Source organism: Apis cerana, linkage group LG6 (genome assembly GCF_029169275.1).
Source record: "Apis cerana isolate GH-2021 linkage group LG6, AcerK_1.0, whole genome shotgun sequence".
NCBI classification, from domain to species: Eukaryota; Metazoa; Arthropoda; class Insecta; order Hymenoptera; family Apidae; genus Apis; species Apis cerana.
The window spans coordinates 12370087-12385437 of NC_083857.1; the positions used below are offsets into that span (position 1 = coordinate 12370087).

The 15351-nt window shown below is 37.5% G+C and overlaps 1 protein-coding gene across 5 annotated transcripts in view; it reads left to right on the plus strand.

The window, feature by feature from the left end:
• The window catches only part of LOC107993946 (teneurin-a), a 628759-nt gene that overhangs the window by 206060 nt on the left and 407348 nt on the right, over positions 1 to 15351 (plus strand). For all 5 annotated transcript variants that reach the window (XM_062076384.1, XM_062076386.1, XM_062076385.1 and 2 more), the window contains exon 2: positions 1140 to 1175. The gene's annotated coding sequence lies outside the window, so the exon portion shown is untranslated. The remainder of the gene's footprint in view (positions 1 to 1139; positions 1176 to 15351) is intronic.

Consider the following 15351-nt stretch of genomic DNA (forward strand, 5'->3'; position numbering starts at 1 on the left):
AATCATAAAAAAAAAACTTTCGTAAATGTATCAATTTATTAATTCAATCGTTACATTCGACCAGATAATTGATCGTGCCACTACATCGTGAAACAATCACTTTACTGTCTTGCAATATCGAGTTAAAATACAAACAATAGTTGGACAACAACAAACACGTATTGGCCTCGTGCGCCATGAAATTTCATTTTAATCTCAACTTCAGTTTCAATTTGCCAAATTGGAAACAATTAAACCCGTTATTATCTCTTACAACGTTTCATCGATAAACACCTAATTTTATCGTTGTGTAATCACTAAAGAATATTAATTGCTACGTACATTGCTATCCAATTCAGACAACAAAAATTCAAGATCGAAATCGTTTCGTATAATACGTGTGTTCGATTTTTGTCAACGATGACAGCGCCGCCACTCGATCTATTATACAACTATTCTCAGCATTCCAGTATCTTTGGAACGAACACTGGATACGCAACATTCGCCCGTTCGTTCATTATCGGACACATTGGTTTTCGGGATGGAAATATCGCAAATTAAGTTACCCCCACGTAGTTGGAAAGTACAAGGCTTCCTGTGGATGATGAGCTCGCGTCCACTAACCTAGTTGCAAGCTAAGTGATGAAGCTAGATTAGATGCAATAAGTTATACTTGGCCAGCTTTGAACTATTCTGATCTGGTAGAAATAATTGATACTCGCGATAATTAGATAAATTTTGAAATATTTTAACGAAATAAAAAATAAATAAATAAATATTGTATCGATATAAAATTGTTTTTATAATTATTATTATTATTATTATTATGTTTATTTGCTCGTTATCATATATACATTAGATACTAAAAATAAATAAATATTACAGCGAATGAAAATATAATGAAAATTAATATTATCGATTATTATGAAATGGAATTGACAATAATTTGAAACATTGATTATATAATTAATTAGAGGATAAATTAATAATTTAATATAATATATGGCGTATTTAATTGTCGCTGATATAGATAGTTACTTCTCTTTACATTTATAAAAGAAATATAAAATTCAATAAATAAATCGTAATATCATACGTTACAATAATTATGAAGAAGTTAAAAAAGAAGTTAAAACCGAATGTATGTATTTTTGTTACAGAACGATCGCTGACCTCTCCAACGCCAAAAATAATAGGTGAGTTAACCTCCACTGAACTCCATTAATCTATCATACAAATTCTAACATAGTTATAATCGAACCATCACCAAAGATAGGGGGAGAAAAAAAAAAAGAATATTGAAATATTACTTTCAGTTAGTTCAATTTCAAATCCATTTTTTTTAAACGAAAATACAAATAACAAATAATCTTCGCAATAATTGATGCAAATAAATTTGAAAAATCAATCGTGCTCTTCTATACTATGTGTACACAGTGACGATATTTTTTTTTTTTTTTTTTTTTTTTACACGTTTCGAAAACCAGCGTTTCGATTAGCTTTCGAGACACAGGCCACCTGTTCGCTCCCGCTTCGAACAAAAATCGCGCTCCATCATGCGGCGTATATTTTTTTTAGAAACGACCGGAAACGACCCGACGACCGCTGCCCCGGAAAATCGAATATCGCTGATATCGCCGCCATTGCAACTATCAACGTTGAACGATCAAAGCGCTTAAAGTTCAACGCAAACCGTGAAAAATCTCGGGATTTTCTAAAATGCAAAAATCGGTTCATTCGCAATTAAGGATTTTTTTTTTTTATTTCGTTCAGCAGCAACGTGATAATAATTGTGACATGAATTGCCTGTTGGAATTCTTCTCTTTAAATTAATTATATCATAAATTGTTCGATATGGGAAAGAAATATAAAACATTTTTTTACTTCGATCAATCAGATCAAAATATGTGAATCGTAGATGATTGACAAACTATTGTTGACAAAATATTTAAGTATGATGAATGAAAACTTTGAAAAAGAAATTTATATTAAATTTATCTCTTGATAGACAAAAGGCTAAGAGAATATTATAATGGCGTGGGATATTATCAGAGTCCAGTGTAATTTTCTTAAAAAAGTTAATACACTTTTTGAAGTTATGAAAATATATCTCGGGAGAGAATGAAGTTACAATGTGGTTTATTATGTAATTAAATATAATACTTTCAGAAGTTGAAAAGCATTTCCAAGACGTAGACCATTATATATAGATGCTGGAAAATCAATCTAAAATCCTGAAATTTTCATCCATCGTCGTTACTTCTCAAACGCTGCTCTTTGCGCCATCTGCATCACGGCAAGACTCACGTATAACTTTCGATGTAAGAAAATTTGATAATAAATATCGGTGATGAAAAATCACAAAAAAAAACAGAATTTTTATCAAACGACAAAGATTTTATTCAATTTATCATTAATTAATCGAGACTGAGAATTTATGGAATTATAGATATAAGAAGAATTATTTAAAAAATTATAAATTTCCAACAAAACTGTTGCAACAAGAGTGGCATTTTATCCTCATCCAGAAACCAATTAAAACCACGGTTGAAATTTAGGTAGAAATACAAAATAATTCCGATCCCGGGATGATCTCCAGTTTATCGAATCGAGAATTGCCATGGAATGCTTCAAATGCTCGAGGAGTCGAGCCTCCGTAGAAACGGTATTCAAACGGAGAGAGCATCGTCTACGCCTGAAAGGATTTCAAGATCCGACCGATTTCTTGCACCGTGGAATGTATTTCCGGCTTGAAACGTAGAGAGGATCTTCCCTCCGTCGAAAATAATGTGTACCCACCTATACTGCAGAGAAACCGCCGCGGTGCAACTCGGTGTATTAAAACCGGCATGCACGGTTCAGTTCAGTACAGTTCAGGAAAGTGACGTAGGCTGTTAGGGCGGGTTTACACGGGCTCCGACATTTTGTCGCGGAACGCGCTCGAAATAGAGGCGCCACGAGCGTACAATCCGTTTGCGAACGAGCACATGTTTCGAGCCTCGCATACTTGGTAATAGATAAGCGCGAAAGTTGCACACTTGGCTGCTCGGAATAATATATCCGCTTCCATTGTTTTTGGACAATTATGCGAACTTACGTTGTGGTTTTAAGGCTTGATACGAAATCGATTGCGTGCGGTCGAAAGTAATTATTCGGGATGAATCGTAGAGTTCGGGGAGAAGAGAGAGAGAGAGAGAGAGAAGCGGAAAGTTTCTGTTTCGAAAGAAACGAGGTAAGATCTGTGTTTAGACACCGCGAACCGACATGACTGGAAAGTTGGAAAAATATCGATGGAACCGACATGACTGGAAAGTTGGAAACGCGTATAACTCGTGACGTTGAACCAATGTGACCGAGGGAGCTCTGTTTTCATTATGGATATACGTGTAGTAATGCACTTTCGAAGTTGAAAGAAACTTCCATCACTTTTCTATCCAATCATAATACCTCTCAATTATTGTTCCACCAATCTTAATTTTCCCCTCTTAACGCAATATTATCATCTGCATCTGATGAATGGATACCGATTCGTTATCCAACTTCAACAAAATTATTGTAGCACAGTGATAAAACGTTGTGAAACTTTTCATTTTCATTCGCATACGTCCGCGGATCTTCATGCGTTCCCCACATGCGCTCATCCCGCTATCGGGGGCCGACATCTTCGAGAACGGCAGCGTTCAGCAACGCGATGAGGTCATGCCTTCGAAAAGAGGAAGCTACTCGGGGGTATACGGCGTTCCGACCAGTTCCGCACCTGCCTCTGTCTCACCTTTTCACTCCGTCGCGGCCAAGTTTCCCCGTCTTTGTCCGCCGTCCCCTCCTTTCCACTCCATGCCCCCCCACCTGCTCGTCTTTTCCTTCCTTCCTTCCTTCCTTCCTTTCTCAACAGCACACAGGCCGCAGCGCCCCGGGCCACGTTGCAGCTTACAGTCACTGCTGTTTGTTCTTCACCTCCCCCCCTCCCCTTCCTCTCTCGTGAGCTTTTGTGTTTGCGCAAGCTCTCTGCCCGCGTGCAGACTCCAGGGCTGATCCAGCCGGGCGTGTTTCGCCGTGGCCAGACTCTACGCCGGACGTCCCCTATTTATTTAGTTTTTACTGCCCGGTTTGTGGAGCGGCCGTGCAACGCAGAGATGCTTAATTACCCGCGCATCGTTGCCCGCCTTTTAAAAATATTTCCTCGAGGAGGAGATTGCGCCTCGATTTTTTGCCCAATATTTGCGAGATATCGTGAAATCGAATTTGAAATAATAATAATAATAACGATGATGATGATAACGTAGAGGATTTTTGTCAAAGATTTTGCGAATTTTTTTTATATTTATAGCGATTGATGTCGTACGAGTCGATATCGAGTTTTAATTGTTCGATTTAAAAGTTCTGTGTGTAAAAATATTTTCTCAGGGAGAAGAGGTTAGATTTTTAGATCTTCGCCAGACGACGAGATTGTAAAATCAATCGAATTTGAAATAATAATAACGCGAATCAAGGCTTTTAGAGAGTTGGAATCGGGTAAGGATTTGGAAATTTTAAAAGGGAATAGAGTTGATTCGATTTCAATTGTTTAATTTATTATCTCGCTTTTTAATCACAGTAAACCACAGTAAAATGAATCGAAGCATGTGAAAATTGAAATCCAAATCAGATATTTGTGAAATATTCAAATTACAATATTGTAAAAATTGTTTCATTATGAAATTTTGTATATCTACTATATCTAATTTTATTAATCATTCTTTAATTCTCGGCCATTTATAACAATATAACAATTCTTAGAAGGTACACGTGCTCCCTCAAAGTTCCATTTGAGGGAACATCATTTTATATGCGTCAACCTGATATTAAAACACCGCAAGGTCACGCCGCATGACTCACGTCAGTCCTGAAAAATCCCAAAGGGGTAGTTAGGTTCTTCATTATGCAATATCGTGAAATTTCGTGTGTGTTTAATTCATGAGTTTCGGGAAAGGGAACTTTAAGCGTGTTGTTACCCGGCCTAAAGTATCGTCTTTCCGGTCTTAAGAGAAAGTAGTTAGCGAAAGGTTGACGTGGAATATTTGCGGTGAATCGTTGATTGCGAGTGAAGCAGTTAACGAATTACATAAATTATCCATCAGAATTTGCGTATAATATATCTATTAATTTAAGATCGAGGTATCAAGATCATTTATATTCTTTGAAACATAATATAGTTTCGTTGGTCAAGATCAAAAACGATTAGGAGAACAAAGGCTTTGAATAATGTAATGAGCAAATATAACTCTGGACAAAAGAAATGTCCGACACGTACGACATATTGCAGCTTCCAGCTTGTTAAATATTCATTTAGTTGAAAAAAATAACTCCACTATACAACAGGTGACAAATATTCAAATATTTGTCAACAGTTTAGCGTTTTTTCGATTCTACGTTTTATTTTGAAATTAATAATTTCAACAGAGTAATGTAGATTGTTTTTTTGTGTATAGGTTAAAATAGGAAAAAAATTACGAATTATAGTAACTCGATTTACTTTTTCAATCCAATATGCATTACTTTCGAAAAATCGATTCTAGAAATCGAAACAAAATTGGCACTATAAAAGTGTCGGTTGCTATATATTTAAGAAGTTATAAGTAAATTAAATTTCCGCTAGAAATGAAACGGAGACATTGAAACAGTGGCGCCGCCATGTGAGGAAGCTAGAGCTATCTCGCTCTATCTCCGTCTCATCCAACATAAACTTCGACTTCTTATAACGTAATAAATAATCTACCAATTTTTGTACTTGCATTGATCTCTAAATTCGATTCTCAAAATATGTATTAACATCACGTATAAACCAAAAACTTGAATTCAAATTGACTAATCTCAATGTTTGGCTTGCAAATACTATTACGTCACCATCACACGTCCACTACAAGATCAAACTTCTACTCTCTCCAATCACTCTCTCCAACCCGTTTCGCCAACAACAGGCAGAGGACGATAGCCGACCAAGAGCGTATAGTTTTTGCAATTAACGATATCAGCCCGACGCGTCGTTGATCGTTGTTTATACTCGCCTTCGAAACGGCTTCGGGTTGGCGTTTCGCCAAATTTCCACCGCGCCACCTCCTCCATCCCACTCCTATCTCTGTTTCCCTTTCTCCCTTCCCCCCGTCCCCTTCCTCTGCCCGCGCGCCAGCCTTTTTCCAAGCGTATATATCGACGCCCAGGGCCAGACGCGTTATCAAACGATTTATATCGGTGTTTTGCAAAATTTGTGGAGCCACCGCTTGCGAGTGGCGTGGCGAACGTTGCCGAGGGAAAGCGGATAACGAGGCTTGCTGCGTCGGGGCCAAAAAGGTATCAGGACGGTGTATTATCGCGTTTAATCTAGGCCCTATGCCCTCCATCCAGGGATTTTTACTCTCCAATCCCGCCCACCGTTTCACGTGGTCTCCCTTCCTTTTCTAGCTCGGCCGAACTGGTACGCGAGACCTCGAGCGAGCGATTATTCTTTAACATGGTAAAAAGTGGCGGTCGTGATATCGCGTGACCGGACAAAAATGTACACAGTTCGGTTGAAAATTGGCGGAGAATTTTAAAAAAGGCCTGTCTTCCGCTCGAGAATGCTCGATGGGATACGACGTGGTACTGTTGTCTGATAGATTGGCCGGATACACGAAGCGTGTTGTTAATGATTAACGACTATTTTCGAACGAACGCGCGAAGTCTTGTTAGAGTATCATAGTATCGGTGAATCGTGTATCGAGAAAGCGAGCGTTAAATGAAATTTCGGAAGAAATGGAATAGAGCAGGATTACTCAAAATATTTTTTTATAATTTTCATCGAATATTTCCAATCCATTATTGATTTAATCAACATAAATGTTTCAACGTATATATAAGGAAGAATTTAATTCGAAACATCTTATTAATCACGGAAAATCATTCATCATGCAATGCAGCGACGAATTAATCTTCTAATTCTAAAAATGCAATTCTCCGAATTCAAAAAGAAATCATATTCGAACAAATGAAAAAGATGATGTTATTCGTCTATTAATAAAATTAAAAATAGAAATTGATAATATTCCTGTCTGAAATTTCCAGAAACACCGATTTCTCGATAAATTGATTCATTTCTCCAATCCTCTCCGAAACCGTGGAAAACACAATTACGAAAAAAATGTCAGACACAGAACCAGCTCTCCCCCGAGCTCCCTTCCCAGGGCTATCGCGTAAAACCAAGCGTAACCAAGCCAATGATCTTGGATCCTGGCGTCCTGGCACTCGTGTCCAGGATAAGGTGGCCGAACAAAGACTCGAACAAACCGAAATAATTGGCAATTAGAAAACCGGAGCCGGGGATATTAACATTATCTCTTGGAGCGCGTCGACCGCAGCGCCGCCCTTCTTTCGAGGCGGCCATTCTCCTCCGACTCGGCCTAGGGATTCGCCCGGGAACACCGCCAGTTAACCGCGCGCCAGTTTTCCCTGATAACCCGGCGGAACGACGAGAGATAAGGGGGTAGTAGTAGCCCCGCGACCAGAGAGAAATCCGAACCTGGCTCGTCTCACTTTGAGCAATTATCGTTTCGACCTGGAGATCTGGAGTGTTCAGAGGCCGCGATTCTTGGTGGTAGTTCCAGGCTTAAGGGTTGCCCACGCGGGAGGTTATATCGGGATTCGGAGTCCTGGTGTTTTTAGCTTCGAGGTGGTCTAATTAGGGGGATCGGTGTCGGTGTGTGAACACATTTGAGGTTACTTGTTTCTTCGGCGGAGGGGAGGGGGAGAAGGGGAGTGGGGCGTTTTTAAACGAGTCGGCGAAAGTTTCTATGCTCGTTTGCTTGAATATCTAAGGATGAAGTTTGTAAAGTGGAGTTTTACAAACTCTTTATTAGATTCTGTTATATTTATTTATTTATTTATTTTTTCCTCCCCTTTTTTTTATCGTTGTCCTTTCTCTCTCCCTCAAACCTCGACGATTTTTTGACTCGTTATCTCGATTGCAAGTTTCGCAGAGATGAGTTGGATTTCGGAACGGATTCGTTGTTTGTTTCGAAAATTCCGTCGGACAATTCGAGGAGGGTGGGGAAAATTGGGAAAGGGGGAGGGAGGGGGGGGATAAAATTGGCGCGAATTAGGGGATTGACTCGTGGGTACGATGGAACGAAAGTTTCGTTAATTCAATGGCGCTGCTCTCAAGCAGTGTTAAACAAATGCAGTCCCCCGTGGTAATGGGAGTACATCTGTAAAACCGTGTAAAAGAATCAAAGAAAATGGATTACGGACAGAACGAATCGTGGCAAATAAAGGTTAATTTGCAATGCAAATACCTGTTAAAAAAAGAAAAAAGAAAAAAAGAAATAGGAACACGGAATACTAAAAAAGCCAAGAGATATGCTTGTCCCGGATTAGTGTAATTTACTAATGAAGCTTGGAAACTTGTCGAAAGCAAGTTAATTCAATGCTTTCCAATTCCGATTCGCTCGTAAATATCTCCTCCGTCCATTATAATTTATTCGTCTTCTACGTTCTACGAAAAACAATGAAAAATTGAAAAATTGAAAAAAATGAAACGATTCCGATCAGCGATTGCGTTACGAATAAATAATTTTATATTCAAAAACAAACTAACGAGGAGTATCTTCTCATCTATACGTTGAGAAAGAAATCTATAATAACGATTTACCAGATTTGCTTATATTGCTAGATTATCCCCTTGTTTCTCGCGATTCGACTTAAAATAAGACCTTTTTATTTTTCATTCTAACGAAAAAAAGAAAAGAAAGAAAGAAAATTGTGGACGACATCATAAAAATATCTCGTCACTGTTTAATACCATAAATTTGTACGCGAAATTTCTTTTAATTCAACACGTCAAGGGACAAATTTCACCCGCGACACGATTAATATTTAAACGATATCATAACACCCCTTCCCCTCTCTTTCTCTTTCTTTCTCTCTCTCCTTGCATTACGTCCATATCCCACGGGGCAACAGGATCCTTCATCAGCCTTTTAACCGGGATTCCTTTCGTTCTTTTTTTTCTCTCTCTCTCTCTCTCTTTTTTTTATATGCCACGGTTGTTCCACCCTCTCTCCCACCCCTCGTCCAATCCCTTGGGCGCGTAATCTCGAGCCCCTTGACTCGGGTTCCTCCCGATTAAATCATAACGTATTTATTAAATTCGTCTCGGTTTAACTTCGATAAATATTCAAGGGCGGTGGGAGACAAAGGGGGCGCGTAAATGGTAGAACGGAAAAAAGTTCATTATAAACCCTGGTTGAGTAAGGATTGATAGAGGGAGAGAATCGTGTGGAGGCATGGTATGACTCGTCTAATTTTTTTTAAGCATTTTTTAAAATGGTTATGATAAATCATGACTTAATAAGCCAAATTATTTCGTTGCAATAATTCATGAATTCGTGTATTTTTGTTTCGAAAAGATTCAGAAAATTTGATGCTTGTTGAAGAAGAGTAAAATAAGATACGAAGCGAATATTATATTTTATTATATATCTAAGTAAAAATCAAAAATTATTTTCTTGTCAGTTATCTTTTTACGAATGAATTTCTATGAGAACGATAAAGATTGTAACAAATTAGAGATATATTTATATTTATAAAAGAAATTTAAAAAACTCGGACATTTTATAATTCAGATCTTTGAAATCTGGAAATCAATGATTGAAAATAAATCTGAGCAGAAAAAAATAAAAGTCGCAAAATTAAATGTACGATGCACAGATATAACGTAATATCCTGATAACAAATTAATTACAATGATTCAAACTTAATAATTTTAGAATCGACGTGCGTTTAATAATAAGACATTCTGACAAACTTTCGACCAAGAAAAACATATTAATTAAAGGAACAATTAATTATTTATAATAATTAATAGTTAATTAAAGAAGCTTAATAAGAATATATGAAAACGCAAAAGATCACGCGATAGAATTAAGTGGCTCCTCCATCTTTTAGATCCCTTCGATTGTGCTCAGTCAATATTTAAAGGACCTTAAAAGAATTCTTCGAAGTAACGTGGAAGAATTCCTTTCGACCCCTTCTCGATTCCTATACCGTCTAAATCGGCTTAATTGAGAAGAATGAAGACGGTCGTTCCCTTCCTTATTATTCAAATGGGGCCGCCATGAGAATCGGTATAACTTTCGAAAAGAGGAAATCGAGGGTAACGCAGAGCTTGTTCGATAACCCTGCTGTTCGAGATTAAAGTGTTCGAAGCACTATTATACATTCCTTAATAATAGCCCAAAAGTAACAGCCTTTTTTTTCCTTCAAATTAATTTTTAAATTTTACGATCCGTTTCTCGGTGCTTTCGAAGAGCAGCGACAGAGACCGAGTGGGTTAGAAATCTGGGTGTAAAATTAGGGTCAACATGCGGCAACCACATTTGCTCGAGTAGGATGCAGTATTTACGAGATTCTTGCAATTTCTGGTCATATTCGTTAACATTGGTCGAGCGAAGCAGAATTCAACGACTAATTTGATGCACGGGTCGAGGCTCGAAGATTCGAAGATTCTTCTCTGGGGGGAAACAAAGAAGATATATCCCATGATCGGAAAGATAATGGAATTAACGGTCGGAGAAGAGAATTTTTCCGCTTGTCCTGTCTTCTCTTGAGAAATAACTCACTAGCGCCGCCTACGTATTTATCGAGCGGGAAGGGAACAAAGGGAACGGACGATCAGGAAAAGCAATATTGGCCTGGTTCGAAAATTGCCGCTTCTAATAACCGATATTAAACTCCCTTCCGTGGATTTCACGAGAGATTGAGTTAGAATTATTTCGTGGAAAAAATGAAATATTCCTCGATACGGTAAATAATTCTTCGATATTAACGGATTTATTTATTAAATTATAAGAAATCGAAGTTGATACGAATTTGTACAAGGAATCGAGAAATTGCCTATAACCGAAGAAACAGATCCCAATATCTTTTATTAACTTTTATACCTTTATATTAAATAGATCTACATAAAAGATAAAAAAAAAAAGATAATTGCGTAAAAATTACGAAATAAAACGCGTCATTACACTTGTTTCGTTGAGAGATCACAACTTACAACATCGTGGAGATGCAAACACGGCGTGGCCCCGTTTTTCCCTAGATTCCTTCTTCCTCGCATTGTTGAAGAACGCGAAGTGACGGAGGGTTGATACGGGAGGAAAAGATTGATGCGATTTAATATTAAAAAGCTTCCTCGAAGATACAGGGCGTCAAGTGATCTCGATAAGGGGTCCATTCGACGAGCTCGAATGGAAGCTCGGTTCGAAGGATAGCGAGGGCAGTGAAGCGAGAAGAAGGTTTGATGTAAGGTTATGTGAAGTTGATCGTTGGACAGATCGTGCAAACGAGCGAAAACTTGGGACGAGGGAGGATGTCGTGTCTGTTACGTGAAGAGACTGCGAATGGAGAAGGGTGGACGGTACTATTAGAAACAGGTGCGTGGTCTGGACTGCGTACAAGATGGGGATGAAAGTCGTTATTCGTTTGTGTGGCCCCTTGTCTTGCAATGTCGAGTCACGTCCGATGGATAATAGTCGAACCGTTGTAAAGGAAAAAAAAAAAAAAGAAAAATACGAGAAATAAATTTTTTTCAGTTTCAGGTTTACGATCGATGGTATGAAATAAAAATGATCGATGAAATATCTTTCAAATTTGCAAAGATTGATTTTTTTTCTTAATTTTCGCCCATCTCGCCTTTTCCCACGACTTTCCTGATTTTCCTCGCGTGCTCTCTCGCTGCATTTTATTTTTCATATATAGCGCCATGTCGAAATAAGAAGAGTTTCGAAACTAGAACGAAAAGAAAACTTCGATGCAGTGAACAATAACTGTGCAAAATGTATATAGTGTTTTCTTGCCCTCAGAAGAACTTTTCGTACTTTTGCTTCCGTCAAGCAAAGAGAGAGAGAGAGAGAGAGAGAGAGAGAGAGAGAGAGAGAGAGAGAGAGAGAGAGAGAGAGAAAGAAAAGAAACAGTCCGATGTAAAATTTTAGAAAACCTAACCTATAATCTTTCGAACAGCACTGGGTATATTCTCTAAGTAATGGCGGGATTAGAAACTTGCCGTGCACACGATCCCGCTATGCAACCACTGTTCAAATTTATTGGCAACTATAGTCCGCGCTTTCGCGAAGCATTTCGCCACTATTAATGGATGTTGCGTAAACGATGGATTTTAGATGCCTCCGTAATTAATAATGGAATGGATTCAGATCCGGGGATTGCGCAGCCCAAGCAATTGGTCCTTCCCATTCTATCCATTTAGCAGTGAACCGCTTATACATATAGTCTGTAGCTTCTCAGCCAGAGGGAGACGGTGCATAGCTCTGGTTACATTTACATCTAAAATGGAAATCGTGGTATATTTGTAACAAAAGTTCGTTTCAGCGATCTATGCGATGGTAAATTTGATTCCGAGTCGCAAAAACTTGATTCCATCGTTTGCATTGTAGCAAGTCAGAGTCTTTCTTGGAAGGATGATAAGTTAGTATTCTTTATAAGTAAAAGATAGATATTTTGTAAAGTTGGTGAATCTAAAAATATTATATGGGAAATAAAATATACAATCATATACGATGTAAATTATTGAATAATTTAGGAATACAATTATATAGTTATTACACTAGAGTGATAATATCTTGTTAAATTTATTTTAATTAAACAACAGTGGTATTAATAATTTTATTGACACTATGGTGTTGTATCAATTTTCTACATGTGATTCTTGCTATTTGTAATTAAATTAATAATTTGCATTAATATAATAATATTATTTCTGCATAGAAACAATATCGAAGGATTAAATTGCTGAATTATAAAAAAAACAAAAAAACAATATTTAAATTATACAATAATAATTCACGTTGTCACAATTGTAAAAAATTTATAGAATTATAATTATTTCGTCCCATCGTGAATTCATGTAAATAATTTCATCTTTAACCTCGCAGAGATTTTATCTTCAAAACATTTGAAATGTTAAAGAACTCGTTAACGACTCTGTATCCACAATCGGAAAAAATTTTCCAACGATCAATTGAAACGTGCTTGATTCCTTGTCACGTTCACCATTACGACGATAAAAAGATAAACCAAGAGAAAAGGAATAGCGATAAATAATGTTGATTTGACGAGAGAATCGAGGAAGTTGGAGAAATATCAGTGACATATGTTGAAAAAAAAAACGGTCGATGAACAGCGGAAGAAAGATAAAAGTTTCCTCGTTTTCTTTCAATTTATGCGTTCAAATGAATCGTTTAGCAGTAATCATATATGATGGAGAATTTTATTCTGTTTCAACGTGGATTATTATCAAATAAATCAAGAAATTTGATCCAATGAATAATGTTAATTAATTTAAGAAAAAATTGTATCATTAATAGCGAATCTCACATTCGTTCGTTCAATTCGATGACATTTTAATAAATGGATTTTTTTTTTATTTTCTCTTTTTCACTTGACACACGAGTGTGAAATGAATGAAGACTGAAATTACACGTTTTATATGGAAACGGTGTTTCGTTTCAAATATATGGATTATCGATGAATTTCCAATCGTGTAATGAGGCGTTAATTTTAGACCAATTAAAGAAGAAAATCTTGATTAATAAAGAAGCTAAATTCAATAGCAGTACAATCGAATCTCTTTTTCTGTCCAGAAGTTCGAATAAGAGGAAAAGTTTATTGACGAAGGTAATGGAACTTTTAAAGTAGGTCGAGTATATAAATAAATGTCACATAATACATCCAAAGTACTCTTATAACATCGAAGTTGAAAGTTTAAAGGTCTAATATTCACTATTATTTCGAAAAAAATACAAAAGAGAATAGGTACAGAGCCATAAACTAACTTAATTAATCAGCGAAACGTGTAGCATGAGAATAAAATCATACCTAACGATTCCACAAATATATTCTTTTTATTTAAACATCGCACAAAACAATACTCGTATAAACTTACACAAATATTCCATTTCTTTCTTTTCCTTTTCCTCCATTAATCTTAAAAAAATAAAAAAATATTCAACCATGAATTTAAAGCACTAGCATAACCTAAATTAAAAACGAGTACAAAGATTCAATGGCATAGATCGAAATCTCTCTCTCGAGTCAGCAAGAATCGGTTTCTCGCGCCACCGCGCTAACAATGCCCGAACAAACGAATTCACATGTGCACGCGGCCGAATATTTTTGCGACGCTTCGAAGCGTGTTTAAGAACGCGGCGATTACACCGCCCCTGACGGTGGATTCGACGACGATCGTGCAGCATTCAGACGCCATTTAATCCAACGGAACAACCGCAATCGGATTTCGCGGCAACGATTATGCTGTGTCCGGACCGCAAAGGCGCTTTGGCCCAAATGCATCTAACCGCGGTGAGTTTCGGCCGACAAGTGGGGCGAAGACACTTGAAGCATCGTTCACTGACGAGCCGAGGCACGTTAATGACGGTGTTTTGCCGGCAGCCGTGCGAGAATCCGTTAGGCGTGTGTGTACGAACCGGACAAGAAGAGCGGCAGCCAGCTGCGAGGATAATTATGCGCCAGTTTCCAATTACGAGTAACGCCCCAACCGAGTCCTAGCTCTTCTCCTAAACTCTGTGCAACTAGCTGTCCTTGTTTGGCGTTAAGTATATACTCTTGTGGAAGTTTGGAAACGTATTCCTCTTGAAGATCGAGGTAACGTGATATGATTGTTAAGATTTTCGATTTTAATAGCGCTTTTGACCGTGATTATTTTCTTTTGGGACGATTTATTGTGTTTAAGTATTTCGATTATTTCTGAAAATATGTATTTAAAAATTTTCGTAAATTTTTCTATTATTTCAATCATTCTACAATATTTACGCTCTATTTTGTTCAACTTTATTATTGATGGGATATTTTAACCGCAATTAACTTCGCATATTAACAATCGAGGAATTAAAGTCAAAAGCGAATATTTGAGCCATAACTCGAACTCGAGACATAGATGATTCACAGTTCACCTAGTAAGTGTACTTTAAACGCGTTACAAGTTCAGCATAATGGATCGCTACCGGCGTCACCCACGGCGAGTCACTAACACCGATCCGAGGTCTCTTTGGTTCATTAAGCAAAGTGAAGTCAACTCGCGATAACGATGAAATCGAACGAACAACTTCCAACCGCCTTTAACACTGCCCCAACTGGAATGCTTTCGTTTTAGAACCTTTCTCTTCCTCGATCGTCAATCTACCGGAAGTAACTCCCTTTCGCGCGATATTACCTTTGTCGAGAATTTTATAAAACTAAAAATAAAAATAGGTTCCAATAAACAGTTATTACCTTCGTACACCGAATACCTATTAGTGAAAACTTCAGATCAGATTCTTTTAAAAGTCGCATTTG